The sequence below is a fragment of the Sinocyclocheilus grahami genome, unplaced genomic scaffold, assembly GCF_001515645.1.
Source record: "Sinocyclocheilus grahami isolate Dianchi unplaced genomic scaffold, SAMN03320097.WGS_v1.1 scaffold83.1, whole genome shotgun sequence".
NCBI classification, from domain to species: domain Eukaryota; kingdom Metazoa; phylum Chordata; class Actinopteri; order Cypriniformes; family Cyprinidae; genus Sinocyclocheilus; species Sinocyclocheilus grahami.
In genome coordinates, this window is record NW_015505262.1 from 1,045,288 (window position 1) to 1,062,126 (window position 16,839).

At 37.2% G+C, this 16,839-nt stretch overlaps 1 long non-coding RNA gene across 1 annotated transcript in view; it reads left to right on the plus strand.

Moving 5' to 3' along the window:
• Positions 1-662: 662 nt before the first annotated feature.
• LOC107586528 (uncharacterized) overlaps positions 663-16,839 on the plus strand; it is a 51,050-nt gene continuing 34,873 nt past the window's right edge. The window contains exons 1-2 of the long non-coding RNA XR_001609373.1: positions 663-961; positions 4,156-4,216. This is a non-coding gene — a long non-coding RNA (uncharacterized lncRNA). The remainder of the gene's footprint in view (positions 962-4,155; positions 4,217-16,839) is intronic.

The following is a 16,839-nucleotide window of genomic DNA, read 5'->3' on the forward strand; positions in this document are numbered from 1 at the left end:
ATTATGTCCCCACTGGATGCAACAAATGCCTTGTTTATAATGGGTTTTAATGTTTTTGTCTCGTCGCTCCGGCCGGACAGGGCATCACGGTATGGAAAGGGGCGTAACATTTCCGTCACACGCTTGAGGTATTCGGCCAATCACAACGCACTGGATAGCTGGCCAATCACAGCACACCTCGCTTTTCAGACCGATGAGCTTTGTAAAAATCGACACGTTTCAGAAAGGCGGGGCATAGGGGAGAAACAATAATGTACAGTATGTGGAAAATAATGTGTTTTTTGAACCTTAAACCGCATAAACACATTTCATTACACCAAATAGCCTACACAAAATAATGTTCTTTTTAGCAACATCATATGACCCCTTAAAAAAAATGCTATAATCAGCGGAAATTCCACTTCATTTTAGTTGCTTGTTTAAATGTAAAACAGTTCTTTTGTCTGCACTGAAATGTGCAAAATGTCTCAAACATAGTACAACAGAGGAGAGCTTATTTTTAAGACGGAAGAAATTTTATTAAAGCAAGTGTCATCAGGATTGTGAATCCAGAAGGTGACCACAAGACACCCCAACAATGTCATACGAATGAACAGAATAAAATGTCCCATATCATTCACTGCAGTGCAGCTCAAATCAATACCACAGTCAGTGCAATTAGCCTGACGTGCGGATATGTGGAATCCATTCCGTGTTTTCCAGCTAACATACTGTGCTAACTGAGATATTCAATTAAGGATTCCTCTTCCCACAGAAGCGGTCCTCCAGGGCAGATCTTCCGAGCGATCCGCCCTATGTTAGAAATAGGAAAATCCAATAATAACAACACTCCAAAAAAAAAAAAAGAAAACGAAAAAAAATGAGGCAACTTTGATCACGCATGCTCCCTTGTCATCCACCTGATAACCAACATTTGTTCTAACTTGGAAAGTCGCGGGAAAGCCAGGAAGTTACGTTACAGGTAAGACTGTTTTTGGATGAGCTATACAGATCTCACTAGTCAATTGTAACTATTTGTTTATGACTCCAGTGAGTTTAATACTACCAGGTGTTTACGATAGAACAGATCGCTTAAGTTTGATGCAACACTTGCGTTTATAATGTAAAGTCGAGCTTTGAATAGAACGCGTCACTTGGCGCAGAACGTGAGAACTCAAACTCTGCGCACCTACAATCACCTAACGTTACATGCGGGACAGACGCGGACCGGTTCAGGGAAACCGTGTCTAAACCGTTCTGTACGTGTCTAAAAGTAGTTCACAACTTTTTGATCGCTTCCGATAACCCGTGACTTGCCTGTCCTTATCTGTCCGCCCGTCATACAGTTATTAATGCTTCAAAACACTGAGACGTGTAACCTGTATCTCTCGTGTCTTTAATGTATATGGATACAGTACAAGCCGTAGTGCTTTTTTTCCTTTGATGTGATTCTAAATAATGTAAATATCAGTGGAAAACGAAACCGTTTGACGTTGGAGGTTTTCTGAAAGCTTTAAATCTACCCACAACGTGATCGGGCAACTAACAGGTGTAAGCAACGAGAGTGCAAAGTGAAAGCACTAGTGAAGTATGTACGGTGTGTGTGTGTGTGAGATAATACTGTATGCATATACATATGTAACACATGTAATAACTGAATATTTAGCCTAATAATGGCTGCAACTGACTTTTATATAGGAATTTATTGTTCTGTGGTTCCTCAATTTTTTGTTACGTAAATATATGATCAAGTAATAAATAATGCCAGTACTTTATGACAGGGTTTATAGTCCATTTTGTTTGGTTTGTATTACTGTATAAACTGTTGCAATGGTTACCTGCACACGCAAACGCAATTTTTGTATTTAGCGCACTCTTAGTTGTAGTGTAACTTTTTTTTGTTTTTGTTAATGAAACTTTTGAACAATCCGTTGAAATCTTTATTATATTTATAATTAAATATTTATTATTGATATTTAGAATAATAACAGCTTTTAGACCCCCGCAACGGTTTTGGTTTCCGAGGGGTTTAAAACTTAATTGGTTGCAGTCGTAGATATGTCTAGCTAGTCCGCCATATTGGAATGTCAAAGCCGGTGTAGTGCCGAAATTTGCACCCTGCCAGATTATGCATCCTCTAGTTATTGGTAGGTTTAGGAGTAGGTGTGGGGGAGGGGTTAGGATTAGGGGTGGGGTTGGGATTAGGCAATCAGGTAGCGATTTCAATGAGGGGTGCATAATCTGGCAGGGGTGCAGAATTCGGCACAACACGGTCACTTGAGGGCAATGCCGGTGCATCTGCACTGCAACTGTAGTTATAGCAGTTACGCATGTATGAATATCTATAGGCTATCTTCAGTAGACTTCAGAAGAGGCTTTTGCTAAACTAACACAATACAACAAGACGAAGCTGTTAGCTAACAAGGCATTTAAAAGTTACTTTAGTTTAAAAACCTGTAATATCGAGTTAATACATATTAAAAACACAAACCAACACATTCTTAACCTGTGAAAGTTTATCCAGTTTTTAAGCGTTTTTATAAACAAGTGTTGTTGCATCTTGAAACTCATTAGGTGCGTCCCAAATCACGTACTCATGCACTATTCTATGACATTTTGTAGTATAAATGGTGTGAGTAGTGCGTTCACACTGAAAATTCCAAAAAGATAAAGTGCACTTTAAATACCTGGATGATGCACTTAAATAACCGAAAAAATGAAGTGTGGAATGTTGGACACTTCATGAACTCAACTGTCACAGCTTTAATTATGTACCGAAGGGGGAGGGGCTATCGGACTGCGATTATGAATGACAAAATAACCTTACATAATTCATACTCTACATGGTTGAGTACATAGTGCATAAGTACATAAGGTATGAGTGCATAGTGCGTCATTTGGGACGCAGCTATTGATTTTTATTATGATGGACTACATATAGACCCTTCCAAGATGGCGGACGCGTCGTCGTGTCTGGAGCTGTCGAATGTGGAATCTAGATAGGCCTACATATCTATGGGTTGCAGTGGCGACCATTTGGAAAGACAAGCTTGTCACAACATCACTGTATTTTTTACAGATAAAACTAGAAACTATTTTTCCCCCGTAAATTCCATATAAAATGTTCAGAATATTATTAAGTGATCATAAATCAATCATAAATTAATTGTTAGGTATTATTTTTATTTTGAGCATCTTATCCACCTTATTTTTCCCGTAAGAGTGGGTGCGGCCAATTGTAAATTAAAATATGCGAGGATTCCGGTGTCATTCGCTTCCAGCTATTTTTAGTTGTACAAAACAGCACGTTTTGCTGCTTGATATGGCAAATTAGTGTGTCTTACCGTGTTATTTTAATGTATTATCTCAATGACGAACACACTGGTTTGTAGTTCAAACAGTTTTACTGTTTACTGCACTTTGATATTCTCGTTATTTCCCTACAGCGGTTAATGAACCGGAAGTCTCGCATAATCACAGAAAACAGCTTAATTCTGCATTGAAAACAAGGAGGATAAAGCGTGTAGGTCATTAGAGGACAGCAGTGAGGTAGTCAGTTGTTTTCCATTCAGTTTGTCTCAGACATAGGGCAAAACTTTACATTACACTGTTCATGTTACACATATTGCTTAAATTAGGCTACTATAACAATAACAATACCAGTATGTCCACAAAATAATTGTGTATTAAGTACATAATTAGTATTATCTCAGCTTTTTACAGTTTCATGAAGATGTAGTGTGTGATCCAGTTATTTATTCTTTACATTCCAGAAAACACTATAACTTTATAATTATACAGTATTTTAAAATGATATCATAACATTTTCCCTTTTGCTTTTGGATTTATTGACTGTACTAATTAATAAGTATTTACTACAGTTTGCACTGTCTAACTTTTTTTAGTGGCATTAGTTTATAAGATGTTTTTCCTTTTATTATGTTTGTTTTGCTCTGTTTGCTGTGTTGTGTCTGAAAGCAATAGTGTGTAAAAGATCACTGCCACTTTAAACCCCAGAGTTCGCATATTCTCGCTGGATCTTTCTGCTTTGCTAATTATTGTGTTGTTTTCTGGGCAAATATGTCATATCCATGGCGACCAGGCAGGTTTATTGTCATGCAATGGTTCACATAAGTAATTAATTACTCTCTTTTCTTTCTCCCTCCATGTCTCCAGTAAGCCAATCAGTTGAGGGGAAGCATCTCATGTTTAAAATGGCTGTAATATCCAAGAGAAGGTAAACAGAAACCTTGATGTTTAGAATGTATTTGTGTTTTGAGCATTTCGTGTGTGATGTGTGCCCACTGTTTGTGAGTTTATCTGTGGTGTGTGTTTGCATATCATACATTATGGTTTTGAGTGTTCTGAAAAAGTATACATATTTAATAAGTAATTAATGTGTGAGGTAGCCTTTTTGTGTGTCTGGGTCTCATTCAAATGACAAGGCTCTGTGTCTGATTATTAGAATAATGAATGAATTCAGTGTATTATAAAAAGCTTAAACTCAAATTATTAAAGCTTTTTAAAAAGCATTGAATACATTTGAAATCTTCACAGGTTGCTTGTAATTGGTTATTAATGTGGGAATTGTCAGGGACATGCTTTGCTTGGGGCCCCGTCCCACAGTGTTGATCTAGTGTGTCTGTGGAATGTGGTGGCATGTGACTCGTGCACAAATACGTGCTTCCATCTGGACAGCCATCCAGCTCGAACTGTCAGAGCAGTTTTACAGGTGTTGATCAGTCTCGGGGTCCATCTGCCTTGAATATTCTCGTTTTGTTTGTACTTTAACTTTTGACCACTGATAAATTGTGTTTGATTTGCTCTAAAGAGTTTATGCTGTGAATGGTGAATGTAACACATTATGCATGTACTGGAACTAGCGGAGAGAGCATTTTTTCATAGTTTTTGTGATGTCTTTAAAGGAATAGTTCACCCAAAAATTTACTCCATCCAAGATGTAGATGAGTTTGTTTATTCATCGGATGAAAATTAGCAGAGAAATTTTGCATTACCTCATTTGTTCACCAGTGGATCTTCTGCAGTGAATGGGTGCCGTCAGAATAGAAGCTTAAACAGCTGATAAAAACATCACAATAATCCACAAGTAATCGACTCCAGTTCATCAGTTAATGTATTGCAAAGTGAAAAGCTGTGTGTTTGTGATAAATCCATAATTAAGATTTTTAACTTTAAACATCACTTCTGGGAAAATATGAGTCCATAATCAATAATAACACTTCCTCCAGTGGCGAAGTCCATCCCCTGTTATCCTCTCACATCAAAATCCACCGACATATTTGTTTAGAACTTTTTTGAACTGTTTTGGCTTGTATATAGTACTTGTTCTATGCATATTTCTCTCCTGATTCAGACGAGACGACTTTTTCACTGCTGAACGCAATATAATGTATGGAGGACTCATATTTTAGTTTTGAAGTTAAAAAAGTCTTGATGGATGCAACTTTTCACTTCACAAGACATTAATTGATGGGTGTGATGTTTTTATCAGCTGTTTAGACTCTCATTCCGACGGCACCCATTCACTGCAGAGGATCCACTGGTGAGCAAGTGATGTAATGCTAAATTTCTCCAAATCTGTTCTGATGAAGATACATCCTTTTACTTGCTTCAGTCAAAATCAAAGATATATTTGAGGGTTTGCTGATTTACTGCTAGTGTAGGAGCTGGTGCTACCTGTTTTTTCTTTGTCTCTCTGACCTTGGCTTTGAACCCGTAACCCTTGTGTTAAAATATACATTCATGATTCTGCGCTATGCTTGACAGCTCTTGAGATGTAATGCAATTGCTTTTTTACACCACCACTTTGTAAATTGGTCGCTGTAATGATTTGGTATCTGTATTCACACTATTGTGATCCTTGTAAAAATATCCGTTCTCAACACGCAGGCATGCATAGGCCACATGTTTGTTTAATAGTAATTGTTATTTTTGTTTTAGTGCACTGGAAATATCCTCTTTGCATGCTTGATCAACCAGTAGGGAAATCTAATATAATTGAGGTTCAAGGTGAATTGCATCCTGAGCATTTCCCCTTGACAGAAAGAGCATGCATACTGTATACTAGAGCAAAAATAAACAAATCACACTGACAACAGTAATATAGGCTTGATTTTGAAGGCATGGAATAAGTATCGATTTAAGCCCTCGCTTCATAGATGAAAATGGCCTTTTTGGTAATTTGTCCTGGGTCCATTCAATGCAGGAGGAGGCGAGCGAAAGAAACAGTTGGGGGTGAGTAAGGGAGAGAGATCGAGAGAGAGAGCTAATAAGAGAGAGAAAGGGACGTACTGCCCCTTTCCGAGCTCATTATCATTCTTAATAAGTCTTAAGGAAAGAAGGAGCAGTGAGTGTAAATGCAAGGTAATCCTAACACTGGCCAAGGTTACTGGGGACAAAGGCACATGCACACCCCTCCCTGCTGGTTGCACTGGGACACAGATTGAGCCATACCCCCAGCAGCACTTACAGAGCCCTGCTAGATGCTAGAAGTGCATGAACGATGCTTCCTAAAATGTTTAGTCTGGCAACTTGGGCTTTAGCTATGAATCTTTAAATTAACTGGTTATAAAAATATTCATAAAGCATTTTATTATATAAAATATAATTATATTATATTGTGTAAAATATTGTTTAATTACATTGAATCAACCTGACTACATTAGGTTAAGTAATGTTAAGAGTTAGATCATGTATGTACTTCTTGCACTGTATGTGCAACAGATTTTTATTTATTTATTTATTTTAATTCGAATTTCATTGAATTGAGGTTCATAATAGTGCAATCGGGGTCAGAAATATATGGGGGCAAAATGAAAGTGACAGAAATGCCACAGAAAATTCCTGTGACAAAATCATCATTCGATTTTTTTTAAAGGTATATATTCTAGTTATTATTGTAGATAATTATTCTAATGTAATTGATTAAATTAAGGCATTTTACATTAAAGTATGGCACTTACAGTGTTTTATCGGTGGGAAAATATTGTGATTATATTTTTAAAACTTGTATATATTCTAGCTAGTTATGCTATTAAATTAAGACATTTTACATTAAAGGGTGGCACTTAAAGTGTTTTTATTTGTTTTTAAAAAAATAGCTTTATGAATGTAAAAATGTCTAGTTCAGGGGGAAAATATCGCAACTGCATAAAAAAGGTTATTTCTGACAAATGCAATCCAACATATTGCACAAATATGCACCTTTAGATTAAATATTATTTGAATCATGTTGAATTTATTTTTGATTTTGCATAAGAGCAGTTTTTACACTCTACAGTATTAAACCAGTTCTTATGTTTGCAGTGTGTACTTGTTTGCTGTCAGGTATTTATTACAGTTCTGAGAGGATTAAATGATTGCATGGACAAAGCTGTGTTTAGCTTACTGGTGAGTTTAGTGCATCATCTGTCTGTCTTGTTTTGAATGCTCCTGGTTTGGACATCTCACTGATCTGTTTGTTGAACCTTAAAATATTATACTCATCATGCAGTGTATGAATATTATAATAAATATCAGTGTAAAGCGTTTCTTGATTGACTGAAAAGTGTGAATATGCATCAGCTAAATGAACAAACTCACTCAACACAGTCAGAGCTGTTAAGCAGAGCTGTTGGCCTTTGTTTGTTTCTCAGTCACGTTTTCTCAGCTTCCCTCTGTCACCTAAAGATGATTTACCCCCAAACAGATGTTCCGACTCTTACCGTATGTTCTATTTTCTGCCCTTTGAAAGGTTATGAATGAAATGCAAAGCCTCAGTAGTGGTGCCCTCGGCCCGTAATTGCCCGTGTTTGTGCCACTGTTATTTTCTGGCTGAGAGATGGAAAATGTTGAGAAAGTGGAGGGCTGAACCTCTGGGAGTGCTTTGGCTTTGCGCTTGTTGGCGATACGGCATCGGTCCAGTCCTGGAGGAGCTTCTTTCCTGTTCCACTGCTCCCTGTAGACTCAACCCCTCCCTGGTCCTGGTTGGGGTTTGTAGGGCAACCTGCTCTCATCGCCCCCTGGGGCAGCCTGGGAGGCAGAGACCCATCGCCATGGTGATCAGAGCACAGAACCTCTGCAAAGCAGTCCATTGTGTCTGGTGCGCGTTGAGGTGAGAGGAACAAAATGTCACAGCAACAGGTTTTTTTCTTTTTGTTGTTTTTGCCTTTAATGCCCGTAGGGGTTTGTTTAGCCTTTGATTCATCTGTGCTGCCGTCTGCTAAACGAGTTGTTTGTGATATCTGTTAATTGCCTCTTTTAAGTCATCCGTTTTGGTGCGTGGTAAGGCAACGGGAGGAAGTGAAAACAAATGAAAACTGAGTTTGCGTTCAACAATCTAGAGAGATGAGAGAAGCATATTATCATGAGATGGTTATCACCCCGTTACGATAATTTGTTTTTACAAAACTTTTTTTATTGTATGTGAAATATTATTTTTTTTTGTCTTTTAAAATGACTCAGTCAATAAAAATGTCCTCAAGTGTTCAGGAGTATTAGTCAAGTACGAATCTTAGATCATAAGTGAATTCCCAGCGCTCACAAACCAAACGTAGAGTGAGATTCTAGCAAAACTACAGGTTGATTAATTTTACTTGAACTCCCCACTTTAATCTTCTTCTGAATGGGTGTTGAAAAAAGTCTTCTTTTAGCACTGAGCATATGAGATCGTTCGTTTTCCACTAGGGGCAGTAAGAACAAATTAAATCCTGCTGTATGCTGATGCTGAGAGCGCCTCGCAGAACAGCAAAGTCTTTCAATTACTGAAGAGAAAAAAAGGCTCAAACTTATTTCGTAAAACCTAAGGTACCGCTGAGATTTACCCTTAAACTGAACTGAGCTAAGATTTATGCAAAGTACCACATACATCTCTTATCTAAAGGGATGGTCCACCCAAAAATGAAACTTCTGTCATCATTTACTCATTATTTACGCGTCATTAAGGGTGAGTAAATTATGACAGAATTAAAATTTTTTTTTGGGTGAACTCACTTTGATACTGATTTTTTGCAGAGGCGTGTCATTCTGTACTGGTGGTCATGGCTCACTTTGATACAGAAACATTTTGTAGTACCTATAAATAATTTATTAACTTTATTATTTTATTTTTAATTTAGAGAGAAGAATAGGGTTTAAATGCAAAAATTTAGCAAAAATGTTACAAAAAGTATGCACATCTAACAGACTCAATTAGGTCAAAAAATAACAAGGAAGAAAAAGTTGGCTCACCAAAAAAAAAAAAAAAAAATGGTGACATCATGCTATAAATATTTTTCTAATTTTGGAACTAAATGTACACATTATATATATGTAATGTATAATATAATTTAATATTTTATATATATATATATATACTGTATATAATTTATCACAATTTATTTTTATTGATTGAAAAAGTGCTGGATATTTTTCTAGATTTTATTCTATTTCCTTTTGTTTTCCAAAAAGATATTAGAGTGAGAAATAATGATATGTCATATTATTATTATTATTAGTAGTAGTAATAATAAGAATAAGAATAATAAGAATAATTTAATTATTATTATTATTACTACTACTACTACTACTACTTGTCATCATTTATCATTTACTCACTTATTGTTTTTTACACACACACACACATGCGCGCACGCATATATATATATATAGCATTCTCTTTATTTATTTTTTAACATTATTACGCAAGTTTTTTTTTTTTTCAATGAAAATCAACTAAATTCTAGAACTCTGAGGGGGTACATGCTCCAAACGCTTCTGTGTTGTTGTTAAAGAGGATGTTTCTTCATCTTCCTCTGTGGTGTTGTTTATCATGTGCTGTTGGGCTATTTAGTTTATGTTAATTGATGCACGTGCAGTAGCACACATACGGTGCGGTGTGACAGGCGGGGTGGGAAGGCCGTGGCCGAGGGACAGGTCAGAAAAAGGGGCTGCAATCAGCACGTCTGAGCGTTAGGAAGGCGCCGCTTTCTCCTCATTTAACCTCGAGGAGGATGTGGGTTGCATTCTGTGGCAGGTTCAGTGTTGAGCCTGGCCTCTGGGGTGGGAAGGGACCGCTGCTTTCCTAAGGTGCAGAGGGACTCAAACACCCAGCACAAAGTCTACCACCTCTCAGACCTGTGCTGCACTGAGCCAAAGACTTAGACTTTGTTCTTCTCTGTTCTTCATTTATCATGTGCATTCAAATAAATTTTTTCTTGTTGGTTACATACATTAGAAATGGGTTTTCTTAATATTAAACTAAACAGTGAACTCTACAATCTATTGAATCTCTTGCAGTTAACTAGCATTAGCTCATGTTAATGTGCTAAAAGTTCTCTTTATCGCTGTTAACTTGATGTAATAAAACTAACTGAACTAAAACTAAATAAAAACTAAATTGACTTTCAAAATATATATATATATATAAGAAATGACAAAAACACAATAAAATTTGTGATAAAATATGATATTTGAATATAGGCAAAAATCAGTGGTGTGAAAAAAAATAGTCTTACATTTTCATTATAGAAATGTGTGATTAGCGATAATTCATTTATGCAATGAGCGAAAGTGTCCAATAACTAATAATAGTTTCGTATAAAACAAAAGATTGAGTTAAAATAAATAATAATAAAAAACAATAATTAAATAATGTTAATTTAAATATATTGATTGAAGTATATTTCATTAAATATATTAATTATAAATTTTTTCAAATAGATATAAAAAAAACATTAATAATAATTCAATAAAGTGTAATTCTTAATTATTATTATTTTTTTTAAAGACTCAATGATTTTGAAGCTGCTTCTTTCTCAAAAGAGAAAGTGGATTATCAACACTGACGTCTCTGTTTTTACTCTCACCTTCAGCGATTGGATACTTGGCCTCTTATGTTACGGAACAAGCTTATTGACCGCTTATTTGTCTGCTCCCTCTTCTTCCTTGACAGGGACCTCAGCGGTTGCCGTCTCAATCCGCTCGTGTGGTAATTCCACTTCAGAATTCCACTTGGCTGTCTGAGTAAATACATTTTTCAGTGTTTATTAGTATGCGGCGTCGCCAGAAGGAATTCCTCCCTTCTCCTATAGCCACTCCAGTAATTAGCAAATTGATTAGGAGAACTTCAGCACACCTCCTCGGTTCTTATCTCCTCATTCTAGGACAGTATTGCGATGCCATGGGACGGTGTAAATATTTTAAGGGGAAACCCTCAGCGAATCTCATTAATGGCTGTGAGGCTCTGCAGTTGTCTCCTGTTGAAGATCTCAGCCAGTTTTCTAAACTGTGATTAAAGAAAAGTTTTGTATTATTTAAACATGCTGTGTCCTGTGGGTTTGCGGGTGCCACGGAGATCCTCCCTGAGCTTTCGTGTGTGTGTGTGTGTTTTTTTCCCCCTACTTTCTCTCCTCCGCTCCCTTCAGATCGATTAGTTTTGATTCACAGGAGCAAAGGAGCTTTGAACGTAGTGGTCATTCTGGGATGCATTTTGCAAAATGTGACAAAGAACTCTCTTTTATGTACGAATCCTAATTAAATTTTTACCCCATCCCTACGCTACAGACTTGGTAGCAATTTGGCTGCTAATCACATTGAATTTTAAATGGGACTGTTTAAAGATGGCTTTAGATGCTTTTAGGATGGCACACTAGTGCAAATTAAGTCAGAATAGCATGCTGTTTGGTGAGAGGACCAATAAAGCAAAATCCACATCACAATTGTCTTATGCACTTACGTCAACAGACGTCTTACAATATTTGCTTTTCTCTTTTAATTAGTTGAAAGGAACACAGGTAAACAATCAGCTGTTTTTCTTTGTAAATGGAGACAGGAAAACTGCTTTTCTTTTAATTATTCTGCCTGTTATGTTATTCCGTCTTGTCCCTATGATTTATGTAATTGAGGGAAAATGCTCAATCTAAGAAACACTAAGGCTGCTTGATTGTTAAAAGGATTTGGCATCCTAGAAACGATTCATCACTTCTAATTTGACAGTAAAGCCTTCGTGAAATGGCAAACTCTTCTAGAAAAGCTTGTCAACAAATGTGTTTGTGCATAAAAAAAATCAACGAAGAAGCTGTCCTCACACATTTAGTATACATCATTAAGTTCCTTGTAGCCAATCATATTGCCCATTCACCCAGCATTCCAGAACATATTAGTGACATCTCGTTAGCAGAAAACAGATAACTGAGGGAAAAATTACCAAGCAGGCTTCAATTGTTTTTTTTTGTTATTTTCAAGTGGAATGACTGGAAAGAGCAATTCTCTCAAAATGGGATTTTTGTGCCGGTCCTTCAGTCTATTACATTTTGTTCAAGAGAACCCTTTTTTTCCCTTCATAAAATATTTGTCATTTGTCTTTCCTTATTTAACTCATTTTTTTTCACATCAACATTTTGTAAGTAGTTACAACTGGATGAAAGCAAAGAGCAAACAATTAAGCCTTTTATTTAGTACAATGAAGGCATTTATCCTAGTATAATGCATTTGAGGTCTGGAATAAGATGGATAGGTAGATTTATTTGATCAATTTGTTTCTTAAGTCATATTACTCTTGCATTGTTGATGCGGTTTATGTAAAAACGTAGTAACTTTTATTTTCATTAGCATTACAAGAGTGGTGTTATATGGATATAAATGTTGTAGCTTGCACTAACTTCCTCACTACATGATTGTTTCAGAGGAAACTTTTTTTTTATTATTATTGCTTAGACGTTGGTCTGTCAGAGCTCAGGAGTCTAAATGGAGATCTCAGCTAAGTTTTTTTGGGGGAAAAAAAGTCATCATTTGCTCTCCATTCCGTCTCAATACTGATAAGCTACTACTAAATATTGAAGAAACTGTAAAGTTGCTTTGCAATGATTTGTATAATGAAAAGCGCTATACAAATAAACTTGAATTGAATTGAATTGAAATTATCACTAGGAGAAACAATTGAGATATGAAAGAGATCTCATTTATCATGATTGTGTTAAAAACACAAAAAATTGGAAATGACTTATCTTTTAAGGCTCCATTGCTCTCCATTTCTTCTTATCACTGCTAGGAGGAACAATTGAGATTAAACAGATCTGGATATTGTGGAAAGGGACACATTCGAGTGTAATAAACTGCAATTCAGCCTCAAACTAAAAACCTGCGCTGCACCTACACGACAAGTGGGAAAAACAAGGCCTAGCAGTTAAGACGTTCTCATAGTATCGATAAAACACCACTTTGACAATGCCAGCTACTGTTTGAATCTGCTATGTGATCATTATGGGGGAAAAAAAAAAAAAAATAGAATGTACAAACACATTTTTGCTGTTTATTTTTACAACCACACCTCGACATTCTGTACTATTTAACTTGGGTGGAGAATAATATGGGTGGGGAAGTGAATTTTGTCAACTTAAAAAACACTTCAACTATAGTTAAATGAATGGATAAGGTATAAAAGTTGATTGTTGATTGCCTGTTGATTGTTCGTTTTTAGAACGTCCCATTAGCTTCATGATACAGAAGATGAGTGCAAGTTTTATTGGGGTTTAAACGTCAGAAGCAGCCTCTGCTGTCAGTCTCTTCTAAATTCACATTCCAAAAACTCCATGGGACATCTTGCTCTTTAGCTGATCTATTTTGGGTATTGTTATAGTGCTATACTGTATGTATGGACACAGACAGGAAAGACACGTGTTTGGCAGTGCTCGAAAATGTAGTTCATTTTCAGCCGGCTGCACCTCCCACTATCCCTGAGAATTCATTGGTTGCTTTTTGGACTCGATGTCAATGGCATAACTCACCTTTGTTTGTAGTCAGTTTTCTTTACTCATAGTTCTGAATGAGCCCTATTTTGCTGTTGGAAAAAAAAAGTTGATGTCCTGAGCAGCAGTATCAACAAGTTGAACCACATGACATCGATTTGCAAATATTGTTTCAAGGCTTATAGTGCAATGTAAATTAATGAATTGATCAAGATGATGACTGATCGTACCAAAGTGATAATGCAAAACACACCCCACATTAAACATCCTGTCAACCAGAGCTTCCTGACTCAAGTTCAGGTTCAAACGACATTTGTTCACAACAGTTTGATAACTGACAGTAATACTAACCAATTTGCAATTTGCATCAACTTAAATGAATCATTCTCAGAAGAATTTCAATATTTACTCACCTGTATGTAATTCCAAACCAGTATGACTTTCTTGTGTGGAACTCAAAAGGAAATGTTTTGCATAATGTTCAAGCTGCTCTTTTCCATACAGTAAAAGATTTTTAGTGATTAATGACTTAAATTTCTTTTTCAGAGTCTTTTTCAGAAGACTCAGAATATAGTGAATGAGTTGTGTGGACTACTTTTAAGTTTTTAAGATGCTTTTTGATGGTCCCTGGTCACCATCCACTTTGATTTTATGGAGGATAACAGCGTGAACATTTGTGAACATTTGTCAATTTGTCAAAACTTCTCCTGAAAGTCATACAGGTTTGGAACAAAATGAGAGTGACTAAATGATGACAGAATGTAATTTTTGGGTGAACTATCCTTTTAAGTACCTCATCTTAAATGAGTTTTGCGTTTCAGGCTGTAGACCACAAATTATGGTATTTAAAAGAAAACTTCCATCTGGTCATGCAAATGGTTTTTCACCCTCTATAACAATAGAAAAGAATTGTTTGAAAGACAGTAGACTTTATTGTTTTTAATAAAAACCCCTGACTTGGTGAAAGTTTAATTAATAAGGGGCTTAAATCTGTGGGAAGAGGGTCTTTAAGGGGTACTTATTTTTCCATCTGGGCTATCCTCCAAAAAAACTAGTCAATTAGTCTCTTAAGCTGCAGAGACAAAAACGTTATTAGTTCTAGCAAAAAGAATAATGGGTTTAGAAGGTTTTGCTTGAGAGGCAGGCAAAACCCCAAGCTGAATCCTGGGTATTCAGATTTTTTCATTTTCATATAATCATGAAATACCAAGCAGATTATTATGCATGCAAGTGTGTTTTTTCCCCTCTCTAATAAAAGGCAGTTGGGAAGAAGGCCTGTCATGGTTAACAGACACAAAATAAAAGTTCCATAATGGGTGCTCAAGTAATCATTCAGTCGGATACCTTCGCAATACCCCGGCTTTGAAGTTTATGGATTTTTGCATGAGAAACACAGAATAACTCCCAAGTAACTCCTTAACTGCCACACAGGATTGAATACGGTCTGACCATTGTCTGTCAATGTTTGTGCAACCTTTTGTTTACTTTGTTGGTTAGCTACCAGTCTATTTAAGGTCTGGGAACCATTCTGAGATGGGATATTATTGAAGTGTAATTCCAAAATAATTGTCTTCCCTGCACGATAGCTACATAAATCAACCACACCCTTACATGTACTTTCAATATATTTACCTTCTTACCATCAGCTGCCCCCAACGCCAGGCACCAGGTAATCCTGTTGGCATAGTTCCTCACCTGGAAAGCTGGGGGAAAAAAAGTGCTTTACCATGATGTGTTTCAGCATAATTTAGCAAATAGTCTCAGCCTAGGGCCGCGTTGGGAATTAAATACGCTTAACCTTCAGCTTGGCTGTGGGAGCCTTAAATGATAAAAAGGTAACCGGAGATCAGTGCTCAGAGACGGCAACCACCTTGCCTTTGAGACTCTTGAGTGATATTTCTCTTGCCTAGGGTGACCGTCTAGATTAGAGAAGGATTGCGTAACAGTGTCAGCATCTTTGGTGCCCAAAATGTGTCCGGCTTCTGCGCCATGGGCTTTGTTTTTCTCTTAGGAGCATAGAGAGAGGTGATTGGCTACATAGTATCATCAAAGAAATTAATTGTTTCCCCTTCATGTTAAGAAGGTGCTACTCTTCCAAATCGAGTGCCTGCACTTGGTTATTACACTTTAATGGCTTGCTCGCCAAACTAACCATATATTACGCCGTGTGCAGACTCAGATCAGAGAAGATGAATAGGCTATTAATTAGAGTTGCGCAGAGAGGGCACAGGGGAGAGACTACTCATAGCCCTGCAATCAGTGTCAACGGGGCCCTTCTCTCTATGCGCTAGCCAGGCCATTGCCAGGTCAAACGACTTGATATCAGACTCTCGGAGAGCAAGCCAACAAGGCCAGACAGGCAGAGTGGTGCGGATGGGATGGTATGCTAGGTAGCTTTAAATCGATAATGCAGCTCTGAGCTTAGTCAACAGCTTTCCCTGACTGTAAAGTTGAAAATTATAGATTAAATATTTGACAAGATTTGCGGCAGAAACGATTGTTTGGCCCGCTCGTCTCAGAATTAGCTTTTTATGGCAATTAATTAAAAGACTCCGTAGGAGACGTTCCATCTTGCACTCGTAGTCACGGGATAAATAACTCTGGGAGGAGGATATATGTGCCTTTATTAGCTGACATGATCTCGGCAGCATCTGTAGCGGGACGCTGTCTGCTCGCGAGCGACTTTGTGGAGAAGTTGCGCTCCATCACTCACGCTGAGTGTTGTCTTTATGGCTTGTTTTGTTAAAATCCGTTTTTTTTTTTTTTACTCAAGGTATCAGAATTACGGCCTGCCTATGCAAATGAGGCAGTTTTGACAGTTTGTTATTCATGTCATCGCCTTTTTAAACACTTAAGGGATGTAAATTTGCAGTTGACAGGCTGCTCTGAAATTGCCACTAAATATTATTAAATATTTTTACAAGTTCCTTGTAAATACGTCTTAAATGTTTGAACGATGGGCAGCGAGAAAAATGGCCTTGCATCAACTTATTAGAGGCAATAAACCGGACGTGATTTATGGCGATAGTGGAGCAACTTAGGACATGCATCTCCCCCCCCCCCCCCCCCCCCCCCCCCCCCCCCCCCCCCCCCCCCCCCCCCCCCCCCCCCCTCCTGAGGCACACGTAGTGAGGGC